This window comes from Cryptomeria japonica, chromosome 3 (genome assembly GCF_030272615.1).
Source record: "Cryptomeria japonica chromosome 3, Sugi_1.0, whole genome shotgun sequence".
NCBI lineage: Eukaryota > Viridiplantae > Streptophyta > Pinopsida > Cupressales > Cupressaceae > Cryptomeria > Cryptomeria japonica.
The window spans coordinates 912,224,539-912,234,447 of NC_081407.1; positions in this window are offsets into that span (position 1 = coordinate 912,224,539).

Consider the following 9,909-nt stretch of genomic DNA (forward strand, 5'->3'; position numbering starts at 1 on the left):
GCTTACGTGCAAATTTTTAATTTCTCACGTTTCTTATATACATGTACATGCAGGCTCAGTTGTAGTGCAAGGTACATATTTCAAACAAGTTAAAATTGTTCAACATGGGATTCATTTCACTGAATACCAAATTGACAACAAGGTATATTAGTATAGTCACTTGGTCATTGTTGTTGGCCTAATTCTTCAAATAGTTGCACGTCGAGGGTGGTCTCAAAAGTGGAGACTAGATAGTGAAGATCATGACAACATATTAAGTGTTATTGAAGAGCGTTCTGAACCACTTGATGTGGTATGAACTATATATTAGTAATCCAAAGTATGTGCATGTGGTTCAGCCCACATGAATTGAATTAATACTTGATAAATTCTAGTTCACTTAACTTGTTTTGAAACTTCAATAAATATTTTTTAAGTTTAAATACATGAAATTTTCAATTATACCAAATTAGGATGTATGAAGTTAATTTGTATGTACATGTTTAAATGCATGTTTAATTTGTATGTATATAACTTACTGTATCTAATTCTAAATGCATGTTTAATTTGTATGTATATAACTTACTGTATCTAATTCTAAATGCATGTAATTTGTAAGGACCACTAGTTAAAATAATTTAATTAAAAATGCATATTTAAATTAGAATGTAATATGCACATGTTTAAAATTGATATATGGAATTAGGACATGTGTAATTAGGACATGCACATACTGTGAACTATTTAACTTGTATACATACCTAGAAGCACATACCATGTGAACTATTTAGTACATGGTATAAGTTTAGTTTGTGAACATTTGATATTAATTAGTTCAAGTGTGATTTTTATATTGTTCATTGGAGTGGATATACTCTTTTCTTTGAACATGTTCTTTTAAATTTTAATGCATATCTACTGTATGTACATACATTACATGTAGTAAAATTTAAAGTTTTAGAGAACACATGTGCATTCTTGATCATATATATATATAAATTTGAAAGTTTTGGAGAACATGTGCATTCTTGATCATATATATTTAAAGTGTACATAAGTATTTCTAACATGCACGTGCATTCAATCATATATATATATATATTTAAAATTTTATCTTCAAATACAAATGATGCGATGTATTTAATCCAGGATCAAACATGCACATCAACTATATGTATGTATATATAAAGTATTTGATCTAACCATAAATGCACATGATATATATAATCCAATCCATCGAACATAAAGTACATATATAATCTAAAATGTATGTACATGTGTACATGGAATATATAATCTAACATGTACATGTGCATGAAATATATAATCTAGTCTAAACTTCATACATGATGCATGAAATATATATAATTTGATCAAACACAACTAGGTATAAAGTATAATCTAGTCTAAACTTCATACACGCATGAAATATACAATCTGATCAAACATGTAAACGAGGTATATAAAGAATATAATCTAGTCTAAACTTCATACATGATGCATGAAATATATATAATCTGATCAAACACAAACCAGGTATAAAGTATTTAATCTAGTCTAAACTGCATACATGCATGAAATATATATAATCTGATCAAACACAAATAAGGTATAAAGTATAATCTAGTCTAAACTCCATACATGCATGAAATATATATATAATTTGATCAAACACAAACCAGACCTGTATAAAGTATAATCAAGTCTAAACTGCATACATGCATGAAATATATATATAATCTAATCAAACACAAACAAGGTATAAAGTATAATCTAGTCTAAACTCCATACATGCATGAAATATATATAATCTGATCAAACACAAACTAGGTATAAAGTATAATCTAGTCTAAACTTCATGTACATGCATGCATATATATAATATGAAAGTCTATAAAAAGATAAATGTAAATGAGCGATAAAGTCTGGAGCAAATCAACAGGGATCATGTCGGCCACGAACTAAGCAACCATCCGAGGGAGAGTCCCGGTGAGAGTCTAGATGTCCAATAGACCCCTGCAAAAGTAGAATTTATTTAAATATTAAATATAATTTATATCTATCTCTTTAGACACATTTACATCAAATCCAAGTAGAGTTAAATAAAAATTTAAATATAAATTGTAACGCATGTATACATACATGTACAAAAAACCATAACTAACTTGTCCACTAACAACATCGAAATAATCTCTCGTACACACACGCTCAGAGCTCAAGGATCAATTTAAATGATACAAATTAAAACTTATAACTATATTATTTATTAATCATGATCTATATATAGATTTATCCTACATTACAACATGTATACATATCTTCTAAAAATTTAAACGCACATGTACATGTACATACCTATGTATCAATAGTAGGCTGTATAGTCTGATCCTGTCCTGTGATCATATCAACAACATCACTCGTGCCTGCATATCTCTCTCTGGCTATATGTATCATTGAGGAGTGCAAGGGGCTAACTAGATGACTGGGCATTGTGGATGAAGTGTCTGACTGTAGTAGCATGTCCATAAACTCAATATGGCTCAAATATTGTAGTTGCTCCTCAAATGAGTCCAAGCCCTCATCTGTGATATGGACCTGATCAACTCGTATCTCCTCCTCAAATGAATCCAAGCCCTCATCTGTGATATGGACCTGATCAGTTCGTATCTCCTCCTTTGCAGCAACAAAGTGATCTGTAGGTGGGTCAGTGCCTGGAGCATGCGTAGAGTGATGAGAATGCTGTGACTGCCTCGGGGTATACGTCGATGCAGCGGTAGCCTGCCCATCTCTTAGAATCTCCTCTCTAACATCAGCCAATGGTATCCCAAGTCAAGATGAAATAAAACGGTAAGCATGTAGTAGGTCCTCAGCTAAATACTGTGACATCTGTACATGGCTACTACCTCCGACTATAGCTACTACCTCATCTGGGGAGGGGATGCCAATAGTAATATACTGATCATCAGAATCTGAAGCCCCCATGACTAGAAGATGCATGATCTATGGATGATTGTAAACGTGGTCGACTCATCATATATTTGCCCAGCCTGTCAGATGATATGGTGGCTGCTGCTGATGCAATCTGTCCAATCCTATCAATTGCTTCTCTCTGAGAAGCAATCACAACATGATTTTCTATGGGGGCCTTGGTTGGGACTACTACAGGAAATCTCTGGCCAACAAGGTCCCTATGTCTAGGTGGAGCTCTATCACACCTACGATATGCATCTCTATTAGCAATCCTGCCCCTCTCCTATCCATAACATGCTGGAATATCAAGGTAGTTTGGTTTCATCTAACAATGAACCTCAACAAATACCTGCTGTGCAAAGTATAATGGTATCTGGTCGTTATTAGGATAATGACCATGGGTAGCTAAGAATCGTTTGTAAATCAATGATGCAACCTGTGGGTCGATACATCTCATGACCTAATATCCTATCACCTTACTCTTCTCTTGATACCGTGGAAATAATCTCTCCTTGATGGTCTCCTTTGAGACCACCCTCGCCACATCAGCAAAAGAATGAGGACCCCTCACCTCACTCCTCAACTGTCTATAAATATCCTCTATAACCTTAGGTGAGAATGAAGTGTGAGAAACTAAGCAGTCCCTCAATGTCCGCAAACTATCAAAAATGGATGTGCATGTACTCTTGTAGACGCCATCAGTATGGGGGTCATCTAATATGACCCTCAATCTATGCAACTCACGATCACTGTACTGGAAAATAGTAGCAATGTCGAGCAAGGGGGGATCCTGGTGTGGAGGATCAACATCATCAATGTCTGGCTCCTGATCAAGAGCCCATGCAGGTGGATCCTAATCAGAAGCTTGCGAAGGTATATCTTGGGATGTCATCTATCTAGGTACATGTCATAAAGTTAAAATAAATACGTAAGCACACACACACACACATGAAGTGCATTCAATTTAAAACATTAAAAATTAAAATCAGTTAAATTATAGAGAGAGAGAGAGATCATTTTCATGAGAGAGAGATTATTCATATAAATCTCCATGAGAGAGAGAGATCATTTTCATTTTCAAAAATTTAAATCTTCAAGAATACATAAAAAATTCAAATATTTCAGAGAGAGAGAGATAACATATATTTCAGAGAGATAGAGAGATCTAACATGTGTATATTTAAATCTTTAAAATACATAAAAAATTCAAGAACATGATATATAACATGGAATGCACAACAAGTCTCTAAATTTTTTGACAATTTTTTTTGTTATTGAACTCCATATCTCAAAGAAATAGAGGTCATTGTATTTTTGTAATGGGCCCATATGATTATAAAATTATTAAATATGTAATATGCGATCTTAAGGGGAATGTCATATGTACACTAGGATGTTATAAGGGGTCATATGTGACCTCCTAAGGGGTCACACATGTGTTAATGCATGCGTGACCCCTTAGGATCACATACGGCCCCTTAAGACACTGTGTGATGGACTAAGGTGTATGTCGTTCCCACTAGGATTTTATAAGGGGTCATATGCGGTTCTAAGGGGTCATGCATGTGTTATAACACATGTGTGACCCCTTAGGACCACATATGACCCCTTAGGACGCTATGTGATCTTAAGGGGAATCTTATATGTACACTAGGATTTTATAAGGGGTCATATGTGACCTACTAAGGGGTCACACATGTATTAATGCATGCGTGACCCCTTAGGACCACATACAACCCCTTAAGACACTATGTGATGGACTAAGGGGTATGCCGTTCACACTAGGATTTTACAAGGGGTCATATGTGGTCCTAGGGGTCACACATGTGTTATAACACATGCGTGACCCCTTAGGACCACATATGACCCCTTAGGACACTATGTGATCCTAAGGGGAATGCCATATGTACACTAGGATGTTATAAGGGGTCATATGTGGTCCTAAGGGGGACCACGCATGTGTTAACGCATGCGTGACCCCTTAGGACCACATATGATCCCTTAGGACTCTATGTGATGGACTAAGGGGTATGTCATTCACACTAGGATTTTATAAGGGGTCATATGCAGTTCTAAGGGGTCACACATGTGTTATAACACATGCGTGACCCCTTAGGATCACATATGACCCCTTAGGACACTATGTGATCCTAAGGGGAATGTCATATGTACACTAGGATGTTATAAGGGGTCACACATGTGTTAATGCATGCGTGACCCCTTAGGACCACATATGACCCCTTAGGACACTATGTGATGGACTAAGGGGTCATATGCGGTTTAAACCTAGGGTCACACATGTGTGTTAGAACACATGTGTGACCCCTTAGGACCACATATATGTGCTCCTAAGGGGAATGTCATATGTTCACTAGGATGTTATAAGGGGTCATATGTGGTCCTAAGAGGTCATGCATGTGTTAACGCATGCGTGATCCCTTAGGACCACATACGACCCCTTAGAACACTATGTGATGGACTAAGGGGTCATATGCGGTTCTAAGGGGTCGCACATGTGTGTTAGAACACACGCGTGACCCCTTAGAATGACATATATGTGATCCTAAGGGGAATGACATATGTTCACTAGGATGTTATAAGGGGTCATATGTGGTCCTAAGGGGTCACGCATGTGTGACCCCTTAGGACCACATATGACCCCTTAGGACACTATGTGATGGACTAAGGGGTATGTCGTTCACACTAGGATTTTATAAGGTGTCATATGCGGTTCTAAGGGGTCACACATGTGTTAGAACACATGTGTGACCCCTAGGACTACATATGACCCCTTAGGACACTATGTGATCCTAAAGGGAAGGTCGTATGTACACTAGGATGTTATAAGGGGTCATATGTGGTCCTAAGGGGTCACACATGTGCGTGACCCCTTAGGACCACATATGACCTCTTAGGACACTATGTAATGGACTAAGGGGTATGTCGAACACACTAGGATTTTATAAGGGGTCACATAGGGTCCTAAGGGTCACGCATGTGTTGACCCATTAGGACCACACGTGACCCCTTAGGGTCCACTATGCGATCCTCTATGGTCCTAAGGGAATGCATACTGTCATCAGGGGCATATGTGGTCTTAAGGGGTCATGTTGTGCGTGTAATAGGATGTGAAAATGGGTCACATTGTAGAGGATTTATTTTGTCTAATTTGTTTAAATTTGTTATCTAAATTTTTTAATGTTTTTTAAAATTAAAATTTATTAATTTTTCTAACGTTTAATTTATTATATTTAGGTTTGTGATATTTTTCTAATTTTCTTTTTTTGTTAATGTTTTTCTAAATTCTAATTTACTACCTTAGTTTTCTATGTTTTTCATAACAATTTTTTAAAATGTTGAAAAAAAAAAACATATATACAGTTATGTAATTTTAAAAACAAATTGACACATTTCAATCAAAACATTAAATTATCAAACATTTTTCTAAAATAATGAAAAACAATAAATTATCAAACATTTTTCTAAAATGCTGAAAAACAATAACTATACAATTATTTAATTAAAAAAATAAATTAACAAACAAATTATTTATTAATTTAATAAAAAAAGACATTATTAAACCAAAAAAAGGGTTATTTTGTGCACCTGAAATAATGTAGGTCGAAAACTAAAATGTGGGGCATGCTAGCTGCTGCAGACAAAGCATGATGACGAGATGCTGACGACTAGTTCGATCTAACCCCCACTGGACAGAAAAAGACAACTTTGACAATGACAGTTTTACTGTCACAATCGATATTTATAAAAGTTTTCAAAAACCTAATTGAAAATGGGTTTGAGCGAAGGGGGGGTTCGCTCAACCCCTTAAAATATTAATATTTTAAGGGGTTCAAGAGAACCCAAAACCCATTGGCGGTTTGAGCGAACCCATGACCGATGGCGGGTTCGCTCTAACCTTGAGGGGTAGTTCGAACAAACCAGCCTATTTTGTTCGAACCGCCGAATAAATTTTTTTGCCACTTTCGCTAATTTCCTTCGTTGGCGAAAGTGGGAACCATTAATGTGGGAGTCCCCATAAGATAATTATATTTGATCTAAAAAGGAAACAACCTTACCAGTAGAAGACTTCCACAACCAACATATTTACTTTTAGATAGTAGTATCCAATCTTCGATCTTCTATTAATCCATAGTCTTAGTCACACACCTCTTTCTCTCTTTCAGTTTTATTAAAATGGTCTGATCAACTTATTCATGGACAACACTTTATATTCATAAAACATAATTAGAAATCTCTCATTGAACTTTCAAAGAATTGCTTCAATCAACAAGTGCTTGCCCAATTTTTTTTTACACGTAACATGCTTCAAATAATAAATATCGATTCCACATTTATGGTCATCCTTCAACCATTGATCAGGTATAAATGGTTACAAAAATAAGTCATATCTTATATGTGACCTCTAGTTATAACTCCTTTCAGTTATAACTTACAACCGATTCACAACAAATACATTTCTTTTAACAAATTTATGAAGAGCAATACTCTTTAGTTGTAGTAGCGATGAAATTCTGATGTAACTATCAATAACATATTTCGTATTCATAACTAATATTAATTTCTGTAGAGAAACATATAAGTACTCTATTTGATATGTAATAGTCTAGTGAAAATAACAACGAAGTACAAAAAGATGTCGTCTTTTGAATCTCTACACAAATAATCATGCAGACAACACGATGTCCATTTGCAGCGATGTCCATACAAAATGAATCTCTGTCATTTTGGATGTACTAGATCAGATAAATATTAGAGGACCAAAAACATTCCACAAAAATAATAATGATCGATCAAATGAAAAATTAATATGCTTCGTGAAAATATCTACAGAAGAGACCCTAATTGCATTTGTAACTTTACACTTCAACATTGATATGCAAATATCTATTTGATTTTGACATCAATGACAAGTTGACAAGTTTTCTAACACCCCTTTGCAACCCCCTACACTCACGTATCAACATTAACCTTTTATCAATAGTACCTTTTATTATTTCAAGGTAGAGACACCATTTTCCTAACAAATTTGTAATGTAATTCATGTTAGTAGCGGAACTAATCCTATCAATCAATATAGCTATGTGCCTCCATTAACCAATATTCCTTTTGTTTCTAAAACTGTCCATAAACCATATCCTCGAACCACTTACCATAATGTTCCACATACATACCATAATACACCTTTAAATCCCCCATCACAATCCAACTTTTCATAAGCCAATTCCCCTACCAATGCCGCCATAAACTAATTGTTACCAAATGTGCCATCTCTACAACAACAATTGGCCAACATTGTTGGAAAATTGAGTTATTGTGTTATGTTGTCATTGATGTCAACTTATCTTATGTTGTCATTGATAACACCATATGTTACAAATGAGTTGTTGTGTGTTGTCCTATTTTTGAACTTGGACAAATTGGGACGACCCCACATTTCTGCTTGAAATTTAAGATTTTAAGGTTCTAGACATTTTTTCCTAGGCATTTTTCCATCACCTAGGAATCCATTGATGAATCCAAGTCTTTCACCTTTGTTTTTGTCAATTTTAATTTTCTTAGTGTTGGGGTTTTCTTCAATTTTGGGTTTCAGTGCAGTCACTGCAAGTAGGAGATTTTAATATGAAATTTGTGATTTTAAGGCTCTAGAGCACGCTTTTCAAGATGGAAAGTCTACATTTCTTGATGATAAATCAATCATGAGCTTATATTCCATCTCTGTGAAAATTTTGGTTACTTTTGGCCTTCATTTTGGCCATTTTTTGTGCAATTTTGGGTTTCAGAGCAGTCACTGCAAGTTGGGGAACTTTTAAATGTCATTGCATGTAAAGTCACTGCAAGTTGGGGAACTTTTAAATGTCATTACAAATAAAGTCATTGCAAGTTGGGGAAATTTTAGATGTCATTGCAAGTAAAGTTACTGCAGGTAGGAACTTTTTGATGCAATTACAAGTTTTAAATTTCACTTTATGTTTCTTTTTTCACTTTAAGTGTTTATAGGAACTTTTTGAGGTGAATGCAAGTATTTAAAATTACAAGCCTTTTCAACTTATAAAGTGTCCTTCAAAACTTGAAATTGGCCTTTAAGTCATTTTTTCAAACTTGTAAAGTGATTTTAAAAGCTCCCATTACAAGTTATTTTCAAAAAGCAACTTGTAATGAACCAAAATTAACCCGATTTTCTTCAAGTAAAGTATTACAAGACATTTTCAACTTGTAATGGGTCACGAAAAACCCGAAATGCTTGCAATGAGGAATTATAAGTTATTTTAAACTTGCAAAGTGTCTTTCAAAACCCGAAATCAGTTTTGCAACTGATTTTTACATGCTCTTGCTCATTCAAACCCCTATTGGGGAGATTTTTGGTTTGAAGAACACTTGGCAAGGCCTGCAACTTTATTGAAACCCCATTTTTGCTCTACCTTTGCCACGTTTTTTGTAGATTTGGTTGTGGTTTTTGACTTCTTTCCTTGACCATGTAAAGACTTGGTGCTTGTTTCATTGCCATTATTTGATCTTTCAAGTATGGGCAGATATGAAGGTTTTCTTTATCACTTTCATTATTGATTGTTTAATGTTTCTTTACTTTCTCATTGCATTTAGGGTTTTGGAAAAAAAATTTCGCCACAAGATTGCAAGCTTATACCCAATCAAAATTCTTACTTGCAATCGGGTCTTCAAGACTTGATTACAAGTGGAAGTGTAAAAGTTTTTCCCTACATTTCACTTGCAATTAGCCTTCCAAAACCCGAAATTGGTCCAAAATGCACCCAAAAACACTTGAAAATGAGTCTCTAGGATCCAATTACAAGTACAAACTTGTATTTTCCCATTGCACATATGAAGTTCCCTGTTTGTTCTCCACAATTGCAAGTCAATGCTCTTGTTTTTCCACACTTGCAGTCAACCTTCCCAAACCCAAAATTGAGCTTTGGCCCCACT